The sequence below is a fragment of the Myotis myotis genome, unplaced genomic scaffold, assembly GCF_014108235.1.
Source record: "Myotis myotis isolate mMyoMyo1 unplaced genomic scaffold, mMyoMyo1.p scaffold_m19_p_14, whole genome shotgun sequence".
Classification (NCBI taxonomy): domain Eukaryota; kingdom Metazoa; phylum Chordata; class Mammalia; order Chiroptera; family Vespertilionidae; genus Myotis; species Myotis myotis.
The window spans coordinates 32,547,045-32,563,102 of NW_023416318.1; the positions used below are offsets into that span (position 1 = coordinate 32,547,045).

Genomic DNA, 16,058 nt, shown 5'->3' on the forward strand with positions numbered 1-16,058 from the left:
CCAGTTCCTCATGTTGTGGTGACCCCCAATTTCATTATTACAAATTGAACATAATTAAAGCATAGTGATTAATCACAAAAACAATATGTAATTATATATGTGTTTTCCGATGGTCTTAGGCGACCCTTGTGAGAGGGTCGTTCAACCCCCAAAGGGGTCGCGACCCACAGGTTGAGAACCACTGATTAGCATTTCCTCTCTAGACTGAATCTGGCTTTAACTCCATTCAACTCTGTCATCTCTCTGCCAAGATGGCAGAGGCCACGGTGACCCACGTAAGCGTCTCTCAGAATTGACCACAAGCCTATAAGCCTATTTGGAGCTTCTCTTCCTGTACTCCCCTCATCCAACATTTATTAAGCATCTAACAGGAGTGAGAAATGTCCAGCCTGCAGGCTGCATAAGGCCCACGAAATTATTTGGTCTAGGGGTGAGTTAATTAAATGTTTGAGCAAATATAGCAGCTAATTTTAAGTGGATAATTTTGAATGGCCCCCAAATGATGTTATAAATATCCAAATGGCCCTTGGCAGAAAAAGGGTTCCCCACCTCTGAATGTGTCCAGTTCAATGCCAAGTGCTTTGTATTATTACCACGGTCAATCCTTATGACAACTTATGAGGAAATATCATTTACAGCTAATGAGACAGAGATCCTGAGATAATAAAGACCTTGTTCATGTGTCATATTCCAGGTCTGGTTTTCAAACACAGGTCTGGCAGACTCCAAAACCCATGATCTCCGCATTGCCACACTGCTCCCAGTGGAAAAGACCTGGTTTCTGCCAGGATGTGTTCACAGTCTAGTCAAGAAGACACACACAGGAAACAAGCATGAAGGCCAGAGGGAGACTCTGACTATGGGAACAGGTAAGAGGGGCATCCACCCAGAGAAGAGTCCTAGAGAAGATGATACTTTGAATTGAACCCCAAAAGATGAATAAAAGTTATTCACATGAAGAACCCATATACACAGATGTGGCATCCAGAGAAATCTAGGCTTCCTCAGGGACCTTAAGAAGTTCAATATGGCTGGAGGAGGATGTGGAAGAAGAAGTAAGAGGTGGACAGGTAGGCAGGGCAGGTGAGCCTTTAAGCTGGTGAGTTCTGCATTTTATCCTGGGGGCAGTGAAGATTTTAAGTAGAAGAGAGATAAAAATCAAAGTTGTGTTTAGGAGGAGGTGTTGGCAAAGGACATGCATGACTAGAGGCAAGGAGAACAGTTAAAAGGTTATAGCACAAATTCTGGTGAAATTGTGATGGTGACCAGGACTAAGATATTGCCAGTGAAACAGGAGGGGACAAAATTAGGAGCTATTTAGAAGGAAGATATGATTGGATTTTATGAACGACTAAATATGGTGAGTGAGAACAAGGAAGAATCAAGAATGAATCCTTCCCTTGAAATAAAGAACATAGGGAGAAAAGCAGGTTGGGGGAAGCTGTGAGTTTCTTTGAACATGTTATGTTAAGGGGTCCAGTGGGCAGCTGGAGATGAAGGCCTGGAGTCCAGGAAAGGTCTGGACTAGATTTAAAGTAGGAAATCACCAAGGTGGTCATTGACTCCAAAGATGTAATAAGGTACCCTGATAGAGTGGGCAGAATGAGGAGAGCTGCATCAGCAATGACCACTAGAAGGGAGCCCACCTTCCCTCCAGAATTTGAGTATTAGTCTAATCCTTGGACTGCTTATTCGGGCCCTGAAACCCTTGCCTGCTTGCCAGTATCTTTCCCTGAAAGAAAGTGAACTCTTCTTTATGCCCTCATCCATTTGCCGATACCTCCACGAATGTTCAGCTCTTCCAGAACCACATCTCTGCTGGATCCATTGCCTGCATGCTTGCTGCTGCCCGGAATCTCTCCCTACCTTACACCACCAACCGAACAGGACACTCTAGGACCGTCATTTGCCCAGGCTTTCTTTTCCCTTTGGGCACTGTATCTTGAATCGATCAAGCTCTGTTGTGGGCCAGCCTCTAGAATCAGGTTAGTTCCTTCTGGCCCAAGTCCTATACCCTAAGTGGGCAGGACCCTCCCTGTTTACTCTCTTTCCCTTTTGGCCCAGGGCTGTGCCCTGGTCCAGCATGCCTCACTTCACAGCCCATGGAACAGTAAAGCAGGCCCCTGAAGATGCTAAAGCTGAGGCTGAAGCTGATGAAGGTGGAGGTAAAGGTTTCTTGGTCTATGCAGCTGCCTGGAGCAGGGGAAGAGGAAACACAGCAGAGGCTAACAGAATGGAAAAGTAGAACACCAGAATTTGCTCCCGAGGGAGACTGGCTGTAGAATACCTTAAATTAGAAGTCTCAAAAAAAAAAAAAAATGTGTTAGGGATCCCTGTTGCCCTGGCTGGCTCCGGGTGTGGTTCTTTCCAAGGGAGAACGATTGGTGGAGTTTTTCCAGCCCTATAATTCTACTTGTGATGAGGTAGAATTAAAGCTGAAATGTGAGTTCATAAATTGCCTAGTTGGTGCATAAGATTTTAAATCTCCTCAAAAAAGTTAAATACAAAATCATATTAAACTCCATATCCATCTGCCTACAATGATCTAATTTCCAAATTGAGTACAATTAATCTTTAATCCTAGGTCAGCTTTCCCACCGCCACCTGTCTCTCTCGTCACAACCTCCCCCATCAGATAGTGTGGCTCAGAGAATTCGAGACCATTTTAAATATTAACTGGAGCCATACCTACCTAGAAAGATGAATCCACACACACGCCTTCTCTTCTTCCGCCTATTATTACTAGTATAGTTGCTCATATATTTCTAAATGTAGTTCTGGTTAAAAATAAATTCTGTAAACTAGGAATGTGGGATGTGCCTGCCTCCACAAAAATTCCTTTGTTCTCTGTGTAGAAGTGAGCAGAGATGCAGCAGTACAAAGTCAAGCCTGCCTTTAAGAAAAAGATACTACACCAGTTTTCAGCATCTGTGTATGTCTTCCTGTTAGATGCAGGGGTCACTGAATTTGGAGGAGAGATCTGGGTGCTTCCAGGTTTTATAGCATAGACTTACTTCCACAACTGCTCAGTTTTGGATGGGCAGAAATTCCATAAGAAAGGGCACAGGAATAGACAGGCATGGCAGGCTAAGGCCGGTTATCACCAGGAAGCTGACATGACATCTCAGTATACTCCAAGAGCAGGCCGACCAGGGCTGAATCAGCTAAGTCAGGAAACTGCTGTCAGCATCTCGAGAGGCCAGGGTACTCCTGGAGAGAAGCTCTTCAGAAGGAGATCCTCTGCTGAGTGAGGCCTTTTGTCTGGATGAATTGAACCATGCATAATTTTAATGAGCTTTTGTTCTCCTTAACATTGGAGTTCTCATCTTCTATGACAGACCCACTCACCCTTGGGGACAGGAATACCAGCACAGATCCTTGAAGAAAGGAAAAGGAAATGGGCAGTAAGACCTGGGGATATATGATAGATCATGCTCAATGAAAGTAGAAACCAAAGAGGGTTGCTACTTGTTCGATACCATTCTAAACAAACCCTGGGTTGTTCACATCCCAGGATTACTTGCAGTAGGCAACTCAAAGGTCCTGAGCCTGAAGGGCAGCTAACAACAATATAAAGCTAAAAAGGAGAAAACTGATCCTAGAGGCAGCCATCTGTGAATGTCGCCCACCAATAGTTTCTAGAAGCTACCAAATTTGTGTTCACATGTGCTGGAACCAGTACTGTCCCTGAGACCTTCTGAAGAATCCAATGTTAGCTGCTTAGTAAGTGATTTAAAATGTGTGACTGGAGAAACTGTAGTGTTGAGGGTTTAAGCCTTTACTTTTACATGGCCCCTAGCAAGTGGCATGGAAGGTTAGCTGAACTTAGAATCTTTAATGGAGACAAAAACTTCTGACTGAAGAATGACCCACTTGGGAAAGATAAAGCTGATGATAGGAAATGGGCTGGGCCTAGACATTAGACTATCTTTTCAGTGAGTCACAAGTGAGAAGGCATTCAGGGGCTGAAAACACGGCCTCTACAAAAAGAAATTAGATCACAAGTACAATACTTTTAACCACAAATACTGCAAACGAAAAAACTTAAAGTAGTCAGTAGTGAAAAAACAAGGCAATTATTAACATCAGGGAAAACAAAAGGTAACTTTCTTTGCATGTGTATAATGATGTAAACACCAAATATTAATTTAACTAAAAATTATATCATTATGTAGGAAGGATTAGAGAGTTAAAACAAAGGGATAGCTTAAAAGAGTGCTAAATATTCACTTACCATAAAAGGATGATAATACATCTAAAGTGCTGAACCGAAAGAGAACAGCACATGTATATTACTTAATATATGGCAATGTGTAAATGCCAGAACAAGAAGACTAAGGGGAGTAGGAAGGAAACTGTTGAATTTCATTAGACTTTTAATGCTATTTGACTTGTTAAATTATGGGCATGTGTTCATTAAAACAATTTCTAAGAGATCTTTCTCCAGAAGGACAAGACAGAACAGAACATCCTAAGAGTGTGTTGAAAAGGCCAATTAACGTTAAGCTCCAAATGCACTATATAACATAGGAAAGATTTAGGAAGCAAGAGGAAGGCCTAAGGCTCCTTTAGTTGATTTAGGCACAGTTTGATAACAGTTAAGTTTAATATCAAGAGTACTTAATTTGTACCTGTCTTGCATGATTTTAAACCTTGTTAGTGCTTATATAATATTTACAATAGAATTGATTAAAACTTTCTTTTTAAAAAAGTAGTTTCGGAACAGAAATATACTGAGTGGATCATGCTCTATACCAGGGGTGGGCAAACTTTTTGACTCGAGGGCCACAATGGGTTCTTAAACTGGACCGGAGGGCCGGAACAAAAGCATGGATGGAGTGTTTGTGTGAACTAATATAGATTCAAAGTAAACATCATTACATAAAAGGGTACGGTCTTTTTTTTTTTTAGTTTCATTCATTTCAAACGGGCCGGATCTGGCCCACGGCCCGTAGTTTGCCCACGGCTGCTCTATACACTATTTCTTTAATTGTCCTTATAGGAAGAATGGCTGACCAGTGGACCTATGCATCCATAAGCATCATTGTTATTTACCACGTGCCAGCTACCTAAAGAGCAAGGTATTGACTAGGAGGAATTAATCATCTTCCATAAGATTTGAGACTATGATTGCCATGAATTGAATCCATTTCTTTCTTCCTAGCTCTCTTTCAGAAATGCTAAATATAAAGGAGTTTGCCCAAATTTTTCTTTTGATGGCAGGTGACACTGTTTAAGTAAACATGTTGTCACATTGAATGGATGACTAATGTGGAATGGACCTTTATTTACCCTTTATCAGAGGATTCCTTAATCTCAGTGCTGTTAACATTTGGGGTCAGATAATTCTTTGTTGTAGGGGTCTAAACTGTGCATTGCAGGATGTTTCAAAGTATACCTGTCCTCACACACTAGATACCAATAGCATCCATCCTCTCCAGTTGTGACAACCAAAAAATGTCTTTAGTAGCTCATCAAAGATTTAGGTTTATATTATTTAGATTTAGTCTATATTATTAACCGCAGCAAAGAACATCCAAACAGTGATTAAAATTTATTATACCACTCTGCATCTGATAACTGAGACATGCTAAGTAAAAAGGTTCTCCCTAAAGTATAATTAGACTATGTAAATTACTTCAGTATTTTTAAATCTGGAATAAAATTGAAAATGAAAAGAATCCCATCATGACATCCTTACACACTGGTTAAATCTTTCTCCAGGCAGGGGAATCTTGCTCCCAAAACCTTTATAATCTCTGCCTCAACTGAGCTTGCTTCAGCTTTCAAGAAACCTGGGGTAGAACCCATAGGGGTTTGAGCAGGCAATGGCACTCCAGTGAGGATTCCTGGCCAAAGTGAGTATGACTGGGTCTGGGACATAAATAGCTGCTTCATCATCAAAGCCTCCTGCCCAAGAGAAGGCTTTCATGAGAACTCAGGCTCATTGTGTGAAAATTCAGATGACTGAACTATAATTAGGCCGATTAGTCAACGTTTTAATTCATAGGATTCTGGCTTTGATGTGTTCCTTTCTCACAGAATCAAAGCTAATAATTCTGGAAACATAATTGGGAGCTGAGTGCCAGCTTGAAGCTTGGGGAGCTCCCTCACCTCTTTGGCAAGCTCTGCTTCCAAGACAGCCGCTTCCTGGCCATGAATGAACCTGGCCCAGACACCTCCACCTTGCCCTTTAGCTCCTTGCTTCCCAGGACATTTCCTGAGCACCTTTTCTCTGTGAGTCAAGATCACTAGCATTAGGTTCTAAATTTAGTGGTTGACAGTAAACTGTGATGTCAGTATCTCTAAAGCCTGAGCCCATACATTATAGGTGCTCAATAAACCTTTTTTTTGGATGTTGCTAAACAAACAATGGAGCAGATCATTGACTGGTTGCTTATCCAAGAACCATCCTTCTTATTTCAGGAATAAAAACCCGATTTAAACTGCCAATTGTCGTGATTGTCTTCTTGATCAAACATAAGCACATGAGGTCATTCTGGCCAATGAAATATGATAAGTCAACTGGGAGGATTCTCAGAAAGATTTTCTTGCTTAAAAAGGCATACATACCAAAAGACAGTCCTCTTCTGCTATTGGATGTGGTTGTATTTCCATGTGACACCTAGGACTGTGCCATCTTGAACCAGGAGGAAGACTACCTGAGGACAAAGAAGATAAGCTAAGGATGCATCAGGGAGATAGAAGAATGTTCAGCCTCTCTGCCATTATTAAGCTGAAGCGGCTTCTGGATTTCTTAAGTAGATGATTCATCTTCCTTATTGTTAACCTATTCTCAGTTGCATTTCCTGCAGCTTATAGCTGAAAACATCTTAATTGATCTAAGTGATTCACCAGATTTTTTTTTTTTTTTTTTTTTTTTTTTATACACAGGAAGGGATTTATGTGAAAGGCTAGTCTACTGGGAACTTTATTATAACCACTACTACTTACTGAGCATGGACCACACACATGCTCCAGAACTGTATGAACACTGACTCTAAATCTCACAAAAACCCCATGAGATGATTTTTATTATCTGCATTTTATAAGTAAGGTAACGGAGGTTTTGAGAGCATAACTAAACTTATGCAAATCACCCAGTTACTATACAGGGCAACTCAGATTCAAACCCAGATACGGCCTGACTCTGTTTTTCTCTACATTCTACTTCTCATTAGGTTTTCCAAAGACACATTGGAAGAGATGAGGATAAACACACACAGGAAGGCTACGTTATCGTATAACTTATTTCTGTGTTATAAGATAGAAGGAAGAAAGGAATGGACATTATATCCCCTGAAACTGCCTAAATGGGTAATGAAACCACTGTCCTCAAAACATCCCTTACCATGCATATAAGCCTAACCAAATGGACACAGACACCAGGGGGGTGAGGGCACGAGTGGGGGAATGGCGGGGCAATGGGAAGATAAGAACACATGTAATACCTTAATCAATAAAGAAAAAAAAAACACCTAAAATGCCACCTTTGTCATATAGCAAGATTTCTTTTTTCTAATTAATCCCAGTTATTTACCTATTTTCGTGTCAATAAAATATTGTTTTGATGATAGTAAAACAACAACAACAACAATCCTCTCTGACATTTTGACATCGGGCCTCCAAATTACCTGCAAACCTGGTCATGGCACTTATAATTTGTAAAGACCATTACTGGCTTCTTTCAAGCATATCTCACCTAGGAACATCCTGTCTCTCATATTCATGACATAGTCCCTGAGGACAGGATTAAAAATATTTTAAAATCCTAAACAGAAAAATGTTTCCTATGCCCCAAACACTCCCCACTCCCTGCCCCAACACACGAAAACAGGGTACCCAGTAAAGACAAAGAAGAATAAATACCAAGTGGTGCTAAGCTCTGGTCCCAAGTCTGATCCTGGTTTGTTTAAGAGAAGACTGATTCTGGAAAAGGCTTAGAAAGTGCTACAGACTGAGTTTTATTTTCTGGGGATCCTGCAGGACATGAGTGGGGAAGTGTAGGGATTTCTTCTACAAAAAGCCCTAATGGACCACTGTGCCTCCTTATATTACCTTGACCGAGAAAATTAATAAACCCTATATCCTCCCCCTTCCATTTTCTTCTCTTCTAAAACAGGAATAATGAAGGCTAGTTGACCATAAAAATCCTAGATGAATGTCAGCATCTGACTGCTGTGAGCTCCCAGGCTTGCACGAGACAGACTAGAGATCATCCCTGTACCATCCCAGTTTCTCCTTGGCTATCCCACCCTTCACCAACTCCCATCAGCCTCATGAATCTAATGGTCATCAAAGTCAGAAATTTCTTCACATTTCCTGAGCCACTGTAAAGAACTGATAAATGAGCTAATCTAGCTGGCTTGCTGGCATCGCATGCTGACAAACCTGGAGAGGTAGGAGGACATCCAGGCTTCCTGGATCCAGGAGATCCATGGAAGCCTAGGCAAGAAGATACATCAACATGAAAAGTGTCATCCCACTGGGCCAAATGCAGCTAAGAGGCCAAGAATGTGACCATTAGATGAAGCAATGTGGAGCTTACTGGACCATGAGAAGAGCAGTTTGAGATTGAAATACTAATGGACTGTGTTAAGGAAAGAACAGGAGGGAAAAAGAAGTGTCTACAGACAACTCTGAAGAAATTTTGCTTTGAATGAGATCAAAGAAATGGAAGAGAATGTGCAATCAAAAAAAGTTCAAGATAAGAGATATTAGGGCATCTTTTATAGGCTGATGAGAATATCCATTCAAGAGGAAGAAATTGAGAATGCAGGAGAGAGAAGTGATATTTACAGAAGGGAACCCTCTAGGAAGGTAAGAAGTGGGGGGGTACTTTATTCTCTCAGTGTGAGATTTTTCTGGTAACTTATTTCCTCTACTCTTCTGATGGACATATGTTCCATGTGCCCTCACGTGGTAGTCTAATCCAGGACAGTCATGCTAAGAGCTTCTCTTAGTGTTGCATACTGGTTCTAGGATCCAAGCTGTGGCAATCTTCTTCCAGTTTGCTTCCTGATTTCCCAGTGTACTATCCCCCAGATCTTTTCAAAGGTCAAAAAATTAATGTCTGAGCTCCCTCAATAATATAACTCAATATGGGCCAGACATTGCATTTATTGTCCCACTTACTGTTATTATCCCACCTTATAGATGGGGACCCAGAAGCAATGAAATGTTAAATGACCTGCCAGAGGTCATATATCTGGTAAGTGGAGGAACCGGGACTTGAACCCAGTCAGTGTGGCTCTGGAAGCTCATCTCTTTAATCTCCCCCATATTCTGTTTCCTCCCTTTGGCTCTTCTTCCAGAAGGCCTAGGATCCTTTAAACCTATAAAACTACTTGTGGCTTGTCTTGACCCTACACACACACACACACACACACACACACACACACACACACACGGCCTGTCCTGAAGCCCTTCTAATGAGCAGTCATCTCAATTCACCTGCGACTGGTCCTGTGCCCATAAGAAATGCTTCGCATACAGGGAGGGAGGCCTTTGAGTTGCTGCTTTCCTATTTATATCTGGTCAGAGCTGGGCAGGAAACAGATGGCACACTCAAATTGAGTAATTTGAGGAGAGTTGAATAAAGGGACTATTTACAAAGGTGTGGGCAGGATGTAGGAAAACCACAGAAGTAGTGTAATAAGTAACAGCTACTTGACCACCCCTAGGCTTGAAGGGGTAGGAAAGGTGTGAACACCAGGACCTATAGAGTGGGCCCTGTGTGGTTCACCACCTGACAAGAGCTGTGACCATGAGTCAAGAGATGGAGCCAGACCGGAGGTGCCCTCTTTTCACTCCCCGCCCTCCCAGGTCTCCCTCACACTTCCCTTCCCTCTGATCTCCTGCCCAGGGCTTCCACTTGCTAAACCCAACCAAAAACCAAAGGGCAAGGGAGCCTGTTGATACAGTTTGCATGTAGTGGATAGAAAAGAGTGGAGAGTAGATCTAGAAGGGCAAATAGAAGTATCTACCACACTAACCAGGTTACTATTTAGGGTAAAGAACGGGGCTCTGGAGCCAGACTGGCTGGGTTCAAGTGCCAACTGCCTCTTATTTGCCACATGACTCTGGGCAAGTTATTTAACCTCTCTATGCATTAGTTTCCTCATCTTTAAAGTGGGCTACCTAACAAGAGCTGTGACCATAACACCAACCTCCCAGAGCTGTAGTAAGTGTTCATCCTTAATTTTTTCTTATTTAGATAACACAGATAAAGCACTTACCATATAGTAAGCACTCGACAAATACTGGTTCCTTTCCTTTCTCACCTTCTTCAGGTTAATGTATAGGAAAGAAGTCTTCACATGTAGCCCTATTATATGTACTCAGTATGTATTGCTTGATTGATGATTGAAGGGACCTTTCTTTCCTTGAGGTCTCAGAATATCCTGTAAATGACCCATCCAGTCTCTCCTAAGAGCCTGCAACAGTTAAACTGTGGCTTCAAAAGTTCTTGATATTGCTGACATGGTTCTAGATCACTTTGTGGGTGGCTGCAAGGTTACCTGAGTGTTGGCCTTATAATTTATTAAATTGTACATTTGTTTTATGCTATTGTCTGCATTTGCTTAACAATTTAAAAGTTTTAAAAAATATTTTCTAAATTTCACATAACCATAAAAAATAAAAATATTTCATTGTTTGCTTTCCCTCCATTTGGTCTTTCCTGTGACTAGGTGGATCTGAATCATCACCAGGTTCTTGACAAAAGGCATTTGAAAAGGTGATTTTACTGTTGATAAGTGGATCTAGGACCACTTATTTCTTCCTACTCATACTAGTATATTTCTTCTGAGGCTGGGTCTAATGCTTGTCCAGAATGTACACCTGAAGGCAGCTAAAGGGAATGCTCCCTACTCTGGCCCTTTCTTTGAAGAACTCCATGGTTCTTGTTGACTGGCTCCAAATCCCTGCCCTTTGATGCACCCTGAACAAGAGGCTTCCTCTATCAGCCTCTTAAAAGCTTGGAGTGCTGGGGCTCCTATATTCTACCAAGCACCTCTGTCATGTTGCCAGGCCTTGTCCCCAATCCACTCTTAAGTAGATGCCAAAGTGAAGGAATGCTTTTCCAAGCCATTTACCTGGCATTCTCCCTTTCTATTACAACGACTCTTTCAAACCTTCTTTCATTATGTGCTTTCCAAAGGAATAAAAAACTCCCTATGACTATAAACTCTACTAGACTCAAAGTTCCACAGTGGTAGAACTGTATCTTTTCATGTTTTTATAACCTATATTGCCAGAGTCATTGACACAGATTAGAAGCTCAAGAGAAGGTTGTTGAAACGAACTGAATTGAACTTTCTACCCCTTCCTGCCTGCATGAAAAATGTCTATTTCTCCAGGCCAGCGAGATCACTTCAGTGGGACTCACACCACTTGAGGGAGAGGGACTTTGCCTTCTCTGCGAGTTGGTTTTTAACTGGCAGCTCCAGCAGGAGTGTGTAAAAGGATGAAATGGGAGGTGGACAGGGAGGAACCGGCACTTAAGAAACTTGGAGTCTCATTTATTTTTAACATTATCCACAGATGACTTTCTTTCTTCTCCTTAGCATGGATGCTTTGACCCTCTTCTTGTAAACGAGTGCATAGCTGAGGAATTGTATTTGTTTATCTTGCTCCTTGAACAGTCACAGATACACTCCCAGTCCCTTTCACCCCTTGCCTGCCAAAGCTGACCTAGTGCTTTTGATGTTTTTACTTTTGCAAAAATGACACAGGGCCTGGAGATGAGAGAGTTCGAGCTAGGACATTCAGCTCCTCTGTGCCTCACCTTTCCTCATCAGTAGCTGGGAGTGGGAGTAATAAATAAGGAGTAAGAAAGAAGTGGAGCTTGCTGTTGGGACGAAAAGTTCCAGCCTGTGAAACGTGTGATTTATGGCGATGAGACATTCAGATCCAATTCCTGGGTGAGGGCATCTGAGGCAGGGGCCTCAACGTGTTTCCCTACCATAAATCAGGACACAGATTGACCTAATCAGCTGTTTTCCTGATTCCTCCAAGTTCCAAAGTGCAAATGCTTTCCTGCTGAGTAGTTATTTTAGAAGAGGGAAGGGGAAGTAAAAAGCCAGGCTCCCTACGGCCCTCAGGGGCCCTGGCGATGCTTCCCAGACACCATTGTAATATCTAGGATCTCCTCGTTCCCTAGTTAACGCCACCCTCGTGCGGGCCCCGAATCTAAAGTGACCTGAAACAAACTCAGAGCACAGACCAACGCGTAGCTTTCCCATCTCCCAAAGATGAGATTCCAAAGGTTTGTAAATAAATACTCCCCGCAGCAGAATTTCATTGTCAAGAAGGACAGCATGTTTGTCCCGACGCCCACAGGAGGGCCTTTTGCCAAAACGAATGGGAAATCAGTGGCCCCATTAACATCCTGTGATCTTAGATCTAAAAATGACCCGGACGGGGTAAACAAGGTGACGTAAGTGGCTGGGCAGGGAGTGGCTCTCTACTGCCACCTGGAGGAGAGCGTCCGCAATGGCGCAGAGGCTCCGGGCTGCGAGAAAGCGGGCCTTGGCCGGCTGGAACCAACTGGAGAAAACGGGTGCGAGCTGGGAAGACGCCCGGAGGGTGGGAGAATACACAGGAGGCTAAATGGAGAGGAGACAAAACTCCTCTGCGACCTCTGCTAGAGGAATACGAGGTCTGTGTTATCCAGGCCACTGGGCACTGTGGCGTGAACCCTGCTGGCTTCCTCCTGGGAACTCTGCTTTTATAAAAGGACTCAGGCACCATTAACTCTCGCTAGAAAAAAATATAGCTAAAGCTGCGTGGGGACAAGATCGCAACGCTGTAGGCCCTTGATAAAAGCAACTCTCAGTTTCTGAAAGAAAAAAAAAAAAAGGAGAGGCATGGATATGCTAATAAAGGGCCACCAGATTTTCTGTTGTACTTTGGGCTTCCCTGTGACTTAGTGGGGGAGGGAGTGCAAGAGTGTAACAAAAGTCCTAATTTACTTTCTTGTCAGACTAATGTGAGAATGAGGCTGCAAAGCTTTCTGCATTACGCAACCCCCATGCCGGGAGCCGCCCCAGAAATGTGCTGGGGGCTAGATCAACGGGGTGTTATTACTTTCCCTCCTGTAGGTGATCCACAAAAGAAAAACAAAGCGTTGATTTTTAACTTGTTAAAAACAAAACCAAACCCACTTTATTTGGGGGTTAGTCAGTCCTTGCTATGTTGCAAACCACCTCCAAATCTCTGTAGCTGGGGACAATAAACATTTCTTTTTCTTGCTAATGGAGCTGCAGGTCAGCCTCGCTCTGATCTTAGTTAGGCTCAGCTGGATTGGCTGAGCTAACCTGGACTCCAGGCTTAGGGTCAGACACAGGTCTGCTCCATGTGGTTTCATTTCTGGACCGAGATGAAAGGACACAGTGACTACCTGAGGCATACTCTTCTGGCAGAGGGTGGAACCGTTCAAGAGGCCAAGTCAAAACAGGCAACCATATTTGAAGCTTCTGCTTGTGTCATATCAGCTAATATTCCATTGGCTGAGGCAAGTCCAACATCAACGGGGGTGGAGGGCAGGGAGTGGGCTATACCTTGCTTACTCTAGTTGATCCAGAGGGTCACTGTCTGCTCACAGGAATATTTGCTTCGTGTGGGAGAATTGCAAAGTGAAGATGGTCTAGATCAGCGGTCGCCAACCTTTCGGACCTCACGGACCACCAGTTGGCAACCACTGGTCTAGATAAGCCTTATGTATATTGGTGGTCGCCAACATGAATTTAGTATTGCATAATAGACACTTTTAATTCATTTCTCTCTCTAGTTTTACCCTCCACTTATGACATTATGTGTTCAGGGACACAATACCTTTGATCATGGCAGGTCTGCCTTATGGACATTCTGCTTGTCTCATGACAGGATTTTTTCAAAACTCCCCGTACCAGAAGGGTGGACATTACTTATGCAGGTATCACCTGTGGAATGAAAACAACAGGCAGAGAGGCTTGAAGAAGGCAGCATGGTATGTTGAGAAGAGCACTAGATTTGATAATCAAGAAACCTGGGTATCTAGTCCTGATTTGCCAGTTTTGGAATTTGGAAGGGTTGGCAGAGACCCACGACCCGTTGCCTTTAAAGCCTTGTTTAGTGGCTGGACTTTAGCCTGTGCACTGGGGCATGACAGGGTCGGATCAGAGTTTTTGAATAAGCTTTTTGGCAACAGTGTGGAGGGTGGATTGAAGGAGAAACATTGGATTGGAGGCAAGGAGGTGGTTAGGGTATAGTCCAGGTGAAAGGTAATGGGGACACAGACCAGGAATGAAGCACTGGAGATGGCAAAAGGAATGAATAAAGAGCCTTTAGAAGCAGAACTGACAGGAAGGACTTAAGACAATCAAACATGAGAGGAAAGAAAAGGAAAGAGGAGTCAAACATGAATCGAGCATTCAGAGTGCACCGCACAAATATTATTTGTAAATATTATTTCTCAAACTCTTTGTTGCAACTGCATAAATGTATGTGTATGCATGGGTTGGCAAGCATTGTCAAATGAATTTCTTTCCAGGGCTGATGCCCACCTCCAAATTATACAAAATGGGCTATATCAGTGTTTTCCAAACTTCAGTCATTTGTATACCTCAGTCACAATTTTTGTCATATTCAGATAACACCTGCATACCTTTGTTCTTTAAATGAAGTCATTTTTTTTTTTTTTACCCTAAACACTTACTGCAGGCTCATCCTAAAACAAAATCATATATGTGAAATCATGACGTTTATGTGCTAGTTATTTGTCTATACATATTGAAACAAATACAAGGCCATTAAAATGTATCTGTACAAGGGTTGGCAAAAGTAGGTTCACAGTTATTCATATGGAAAATAATGTAATTAATAAATAATAATATAATAAACTGTTTCTCATACTCAGAACTGTAAGCCTAATTTTGCCCACCCCTGAATATTACCAATAATAATAATAATAATAGTAGTAGTAGTAGTAATATTACTTCCCATGCCCTCGGCTATGTGCAGGCCAGATTTACGAAACCCCTGACCCAGATGATACCTAAAGCCACTAGGATTATACTGATTTTGCTTTCTATGCCCTCCTCTTGGTTTCCATTCAGACTGTATCAGTGTCCAGCCCTGGATGGCAGGTCTGGTCATTGGCAAGGCCTTGCCCTGCAGGCAGTGACCTTGAGCAGAGCTGGGCTTGAGGTTTTCTTCCAAACAAATAGGGGCTGACCTGGAATGTCTTTTTAACTCAGTGTCTCACATCTGAAAGCCACTGAAAGAGCAGACAAGCCAGATGAGCTGGGCCCCTTGCTTTCTGCAGCCAAGAATGCAAATGGGCCTTGGGGTCTCCCTCTGCATCTCCAGGTTCTTCCTGATGCCTGCCCAGGGGCCACATACACAGGTCTGAATGTGGAGGGTTGCAACTCAAACTTTTGTTCACATTTGATGTATAAAGATCTCTACAGACCGTTTCAAGGTAAAGTTAAATTAATTCTGCATTAATGGGCTGGATGACAGGAGGCATATCACTAAAGCTCTCTGACCCTCTTTTCCCTGGATAAAATGGGGGGCTAGGCTGGTGACCATGAAAGGGTCTCACTCTAACATCTTACTGTGCTCAACAATTTGGGGACAGTTGTGTTTCTTCTTCTTTGAATTCTTTATTCAAGTCCTTGCCCTTTTTCTCTCTTATAGTATTTTCTCTCTTATAGTATTTTGTCCTTATTTGTAAACTTATTATCATCATTGTATGCAAACGTTCTATGATTATTGTGTCTTATCCTTTGTCATTAATTGTGAATATTTTTCCCCAGTATGTTTCAATGGTTACTTCTGTGAGAATAAGGAGACACCTTCCCCCTCCACCCGACTCCATAAAGATATTTTAACTTAAAAAAAAAGCCCAAATTGACAATCTTTCCCTCAAGGTATCTGCTTAAAAAGAGCTTTCTTATTCCTAGATTATAAAAATATGCACTCAGTTTATCTTCTAGAAATTTAATGAATTCATTATTTTATTTTATAATTTTAGACCTTTTAAGATGTATTTTATATAAGGAGTGATATATTTA

The 16,058-nt window shown here is 42.3% G+C and overlaps 1 long non-coding RNA gene across 4 annotated transcripts in view; it reads right to left on the reverse strand.

Moving 5' to 3' along the window:
• Positions 1 to 16,058, reverse strand: part of LOC118669047 — an 80,191-nt gene that overhangs the window by 16,640 nt on the left and 47,493 nt on the right. For 3 of the 4 annotated variants that reach the window (XR_004971846.1, XR_004971847.1, XR_004971848.1), the window contains 3 exons: positions 13,837 to 13,943; positions 6,574 to 6,662; positions 3,015 to 3,261 (listed from right to left, as the gene is read on the reverse strand). This is a non-coding gene — a long non-coding RNA (uncharacterized LOC118669047). Of the gene's footprint in view, positions 1 to 3,014; positions 3,262 to 3,348; positions 3,378 to 6,573; positions 6,663 to 13,836; positions 13,944 to 16,058 lie in introns of all 4 variants that reach the window. The other variant, XR_004971849.1, reaches the window with a different exon arrangement.